This window comes from Somniosus microcephalus, chromosome 6, assembly GCF_052327205.1.
Source record: "Somniosus microcephalus isolate GS21.2 chromosome 6, FLI_Smic_1.0, whole genome shotgun sequence".
Taxonomy (NCBI): domain Eukaryota; kingdom Metazoa; phylum Chordata; class Chondrichthyes; order Squaliformes; family Somniosidae; genus Somniosus; species Somniosus microcephalus.
The window spans coordinates 232,420,309-232,426,308 of NC_140992.1; the positions used below are offsets into that span (position 1 = coordinate 232,420,309).

The 6,000-nt window shown below is 48.4% G+C and overlaps 1 protein-coding gene across 2 annotated transcripts in view; it reads right to left on the minus strand.

The window, feature by feature from the left end:
• The window catches only part of LOC147116520 (protein C19orf12 homolog), a 73,785-nt gene extending 69,918 nt beyond the window's left edge, over positions 1-3,867 (minus strand). Inside the window, exon 1 of one of the 2 annotated variants that reach the window (XM_085991541.1) lies at positions 3,427-3,867. The gene's annotated coding sequence lies outside the window, so the exon portion shown is untranslated. The remainder of the gene's footprint in view (positions 1-3,426) is intronic. The other variant, XM_085991540.1, reaches the window with a different exon arrangement.
• Between the last annotated feature and the right edge of the window lie 2,133 nt (positions 3,868-6,000).

The following is a 6,000-nucleotide window of genomic DNA, read 5'->3' on the forward strand; positions in this document are numbered from 1 at the left end:
TTGCATCCTTTATAATAGATTCCATCATTTTCCCAACTTCTGATGTGAGGCTAACAGGACTGTAGTTCCCCGTTTTCTCTCTCCCTCCTATTTTAAATAGCGGGGTTACATTTGCTATCCTCCAATCTGCAGGAATCATTCCAGAATCTATAGAATTTTGGAAGATGACAACCAATGCGTCCACTATCCCAATGGCCACCTCTTTCAAAACCCTAGGATGTAGGTCATCCGGTCCTTGGGATTTATCGACTTTTAGTCCCATTAATTTCGCTAGTACTGTTTTTTTTACTAATAATAATTTCTTTAAGTTCCTCATTCTCATCACACCCTTGGTTTTCTCGTATTTCTGGGAGTTTTTTTGTGTCTTCCTCCGTGAAGACAGAAACAAAGTATTTATTTAATTTCTCTGCCATTTCCTCATTCCCCATTGTAAATTCTCCCGTCTCTGACTGTAAAGGACCTACATTTACCTTTGCCAGTCTTTTCCCTTTCACATACCTATAGAAGCTTTTACACATACCTATAGAAACTTTTACAATCAGTTTTTATATTTTTCACCTCTATTGAGGTGTACCAGAACCAAAGGAGTGTAGATCCCTTTACCACTTGCTGTTCCTAGCAGGAAAAGGATATTAGAACTTTGACACCAAATTTTGGCCCCAACAATGTCTCAACTTGATTTCAATTGGTCAGTCCAAAGACATCCAACACTTGAAATTTTTAAAAAAATATTAAGGATGGTACGATAGCAAAATACTGCAGATGCTGGAAATCCGAAATAACAACAGAAAATGCTGGAAAAACTCAGCAGGTCAGGCAACATCCGTGGAGAGAAATTTGAGTTGACGTTTCGGGTCGAAACCCTTCTTCAAAACTGGAAAGAAAAGAAAATAGATTGAAGGCAGGGCTGCGGTCGAACAAAAGGAGTAAAAGAGACAATAAAAGGTATTCGAAACCAGACGAGATGGTAATAGGCCAGTGAAGACAAAAGACAGCTGAGATTAGGTGTGAAGTGTACTGGCAGGATAAGAGATAGCTGCCAGGTGGGAAGAGAGAAACAAAAAGGGGGGGGGGGGAAGGAAGACCCAAAACAAAGGGGTGGAAAAAATAAGTAAAAAAGTAATAGGGGCCGAGGTTATGATTACTGGCAGGATAAGAGACAGCTGCCAGGTGGGAGGACTCTATTCCATTCTCCCAATTTCTCCATCTCCGCCATATCTGCTCCGACGATGCCACCTTCCACACCAGTGCTTCCGACATGTCTTCCTTTTTCCGCAACCGAGGATTCCCCTCTACCGTGGTTGACACAGCCCTCGACCGTGTCCGTTCTATCTCCCGCACTTCTGCCCTCACCCCTACCCCTCCCTCCCGGAACCACGATAGGGTTCCCCTTATCCTCACCTTTCACCCCACCAGCCTCCACATTCAACGGATCATCCTCCGCCATTTCCGCTACCTCCAAAGTGATCCCACCACCAAACGCATCTTCCCCTCCCCTTTCAGCATTCCGCAGGGACCGCTCCCTCCGAGATACCCTAGTCCACTCCTCTATCACCCCAAACAGCCCTTCCCCTTCGCCTGGCACCTTCCCGTGCAAGCGCAGGAGATGTAACACCTGCCCCTATACCTCCCCCCTTCCCACTGTCCAGGGCCCCAAACACCCCTTCCAGGTGAAACAGCGATTTACTTGTACTTCTTGCAATCTAGTATACTGTATTCGCTGCTCACGATGTGGTCTCCTCTACATTGGGGAGACCAAACGCAGATTGGGTGACCGCTTTGCAGAACACCTCCGTTCAGTCCGTAAGGGTGACCCCGAGCTTCCGGTCGCCTGTCATTTTAATTCACCACTCCATTCCCACTCGGACCTCACCGTCCTTGGCCTCTTGTATTGTGCCATGGAAGCTCAACGTAAACTTGAGGAACAGCACCTCATCTTCCGATTAGGCACTTTGCAGCCTTCCAGACTCAATATCGAGTTCAACAATTTCAGATCATAACCTCAGCCCCTATTACTTTTTTTACTTATAATTTTTTCCACCCCTTTGTTTTGGGTCTTCCTTCCCCCCCCCCAACTTTCCCACCTGGCAGCTGTCTCTTACCTGCCAGTACACTTCACACCTAATCTCAGCTGTCTTTTGTCTCCACTGGCCTATTACCATCTCGTCTGGTTTCGAATACCTTTTATTGTCTCTTTTACTCCTTTTGTTCGATCGCAGCCCTGCCTTCGATCTATTTTCTTTTCTTTCCAGTTTTGAAGAAGGGTTTCGACCCAAAACGTCAACTCAAATTTCTCTCCATGGATGTTGCCTGACCTGCTGAGTTTTTCCAGCATTTTCTGTTATTAAGGATGGTACTGTGGGTTAACAGCATCCTTTAGCTGTTTCCAGCCAAAATGTGCCTGTCAGAACTGGTTCAGAGTCTCAATAATTGTGCTCATCAATAATGCTACTGTTCTTTTCAGTCCTGAATTGTTTTCTTAATTTTAGCAATGTTCAAAATAAATACTTATTTTTCCTTGAATTTACTCTGGGTTTCGTTGGTGGGGGGGGGGGGGGGGCAATATTTATCCTGATTTTCTCCTGGTTTGATACTAATAAATAGAACCTGGAAAAAAACCCAAACCAGCGTTTTTAAATCAGCAATAAAAAAAAACGATTTTAATGATAAAGATACGGATCTCTGACATGCAGTGACTTTTCTTTTGACTTTTAGAATTTAGAATAAATAACTAGATTTGGTTACTCTTGCAGTTGAAACGAATTGTGGGGACAATACTTTAAAGAACTACATCTGTTTGCAAACAAAAAAATGCAAAATAGAACCGATGCAGTTTTACCAAGGCCTGTAACCCATGGTAAAAACCATCAGTGAATCCCCACCATTCTGTCGAACGTGTAAATAGAAATGCTTTGCTGTTTAGAAGGGAGAAGTCACATGCCGCACATAAGCGGCACAGTGACATTTCATAGCAAAACTGTTGCCCTTTTCAATCTGATATTCGCCTCGTGCTTTTTGCAAAACAAAGATAAAAGGGTTTTCAATTAAAAAAAACAACAGCGCTTTAAACAGAAAGCATGCAAACGGTATTCATTCCAGCCCATGGTTATTAGACTGACCCTGACTCCAAGCTTGCTGCAATCCCAAATTCAGATCTCCTGTCGTTACCCTCAACACTACAAAGCGCCCTGAAATTCATTACATCTGCTTAGCTCGCATTTTGAGTGCAAATGTTGCACTTTCTTTTGTTATTGTTCCCGATTTAATGTGTAAGCTTCCACGGCCTGAATACTGCTCCCCCCTCCCCCGTGTACCCGGGACACGCAACAAGCCCTCGTCCCGGAAGCAGTGCACGCTGCAAAATACACTAATAAGACCGGACGATCGTGACAGTTCGCCCACCAATAATTTCCATGCACAGGGTACCTGCTTCAATGTCGTCCACTGTTGTTTCCTCCCTTAATCGCGGCAAGGGAACCTCCACGCCGGTTTCAGTATTCCGATGTGGGGGCGGTCGGCAGCAGAGTGACTATCACGTGGTTTCTGTGAAGCCTCCCCAGGGACTGAAAGTGACAAAGATCACGTAAATCAACCAGCCAGCGGCACGTACTGCAAACTCACACAGATAACAACAATAAATTGCATTTATATAGCGCCTTTTTTAACATAGTAAAACATTATCAGACAAAATTTGACACTGCCACGTAAGGAGATATTAGGACAGGTAACCAAATGCTTGGTCAAAGAGGGAGGTTTTAAGGAGCATCTTAAAGGAGAGAGAGGTTTAGGGAGGGGATTGCAGAGCCCTGGGCCCAGGCAGCTGAAGACATGGCCGCCAATATTGGGTGGAGCAAAAAAAATTAGGGATCCCAAGATTGGAGGAGAACAGAGATCTTGGAGGGTTGTAGGGCGAGAAGAGATTACATATATAGGGAGGGGCATCAAGAAACTTCAGATATTTCCGTAAACATAGAGTAAAAAGCACAGAATTCCAGTATAAGTCAGTAGTCGCCAAGAAAAAAAAATTCCAGACTTGCGAAATCTTCAAATTTGGGCTGGTGATTTAGACAGGAATGTTTGGACAACAGAGGAACCACAAATTCTTTGACCATGCTATGTTCCCAGTAGTGTCATAGCCATGGGATCTTTAAGCACCCTGTCTAAACAGCAAGGTGAGTAAACAATATTTTAGGGAGCCAGGAATAAAAACTGAATAGACAGGATTTCCGTTTGTCTCTTCAACCTTGTTCATTTTCATTGCTTTCAGTTTCCCTCCCTCCCCTCCCCCTTTCCCTGCCTCTGCACCTGTTACATCTCTAGCCTTTTCCAGTTCTGATGAAGGGTCCCAGACCTGAAACATTAACTCCGTTTCTTTCTCCACAGATGCTGCCTGGCCTGCTGAGTGCTTCCAGCATTTTCTGTTGTTATTTCAGATTTCCAGCATCCGCGGTATTATGCTATTATAAAAACTTAATAGCCCAGCTATCTGGTCACTATATTCAGGGACTCGGAGAAATGGTACATGAATCCTGCAAATCCATTGGCAGGATAGGCGCACCGTCGGTGTTCTTGCTCAGGCCAACATCCCCAGCATCGAAGCTTTGACCACGCTCGATCAGCTCCGATGGGCGGGTCACATTGTCTGCATGCCCGATACGAGACTCCCAAAACAAGCGCTCTACTCGGAGCTCCAGCACAGCAAGAGAGCCCCAGGTGGGCAGAGGAAACGCTTCAAGGACACCTTCAAAGCCTCCTTGAAAAAGTGTAACATCCCCACCGACACCTGAGAATCCCTGGCCCAAGACCGCACAAAGTGGAGGAGAAGCATCCGGGAAGGCGCCGAACACCTCGAGTCTCTTCGCCGGGAGCAAGCGGAAGCCAAGCGCAGGCAGCACAAGGAGCGCATGTCAACCCAAGCACCCCACCCACCCGTCCCTTCAACCACCGTCTGCCCCACCTGTGACAGAGACTGTAGGTCCCGCATTGGACTCATCAGTCACCTGCAAACTCATTTTTAATGTGGAAGCAAGTCATCCTCGGTTCCGAGGGACTGCCTAAGAAGGAGGAGAAGAAGACATGAATGTCAGCTTGGCTCAACTGATAACACTGTTGCCTCAGCGTCAGATTATGGGTTCAAGAATTGTCAACCCTCCAGGATTGCCCCGGAGTCCCCAAGAATTAAAGATTCATCTCCCAGGCACTGCTGCAAGCAGCCCAGGAGAAAAATCATAGGGGCATAAAAAATAGTTTTGTTTTCATTTTCTTTGAACACTTTCATTTATTAAGCACTAGCTGGAGTGCCCGGCGGTGCCGAGGCTTTTTCGAGGACATGTTGTTGGAAGAGAGAGAGCGACTGGGGGGGGGGAAGAGAGCGAGCGACTGTGGGGGGGGGGGAAGAGAGCGAGCGACTGTGGGGGGGGGAAGAGAGCGAGCGACTGTGGGGGGGGGAAGAGAGCGAGCGACTGTGGGGGGGAAGAGAGCGAGCGACTGTGGGGGGGGGAAGAGAGCGAGCGACTGTGGGGGGGGAAGAGAGCGAGCGACTGTGGGGGGGGAAGAGAGCGAGCGACTGTGGGGGGGAAGAGAGCGAGCGACTGTGGGGGGGGAAGAGAGCGAGCGACTGTGGGGGGGAAGAGAGCGAGTGACTGTGGGGGGGAAGAGAGCGAGCGACTGTGGGGGGGAAGAGAGCGAGGGAGAGGGGGGGAAGAGAGCGAGGGAGAGGGGGGGGAAGAGAGCGAGGGAGAGGGGGGGAAGAGAGCAAGGGAGAGGGGGGAGCGAGGGAGAGGGGGGAGCGAGGGAGAGAGGGGGGAGCGAGGGAGAGAGGGGGGAGCGAGGGAGAGAGGGGAGCGAGGGAGAGGGGGGGGTGAGGGAGAGAGGGGGGCGAGGGAGAGAGGGGGGCGAGGGAGAGAGGGGGGCGAGGGAGAGGGGGGGCGAGGGAGAGGGGGGCGAGGGAGAGGGGGGCGAGGGAGAAGGGGGGGCGAGGGAGAAGGGGGGGGTGAGGGA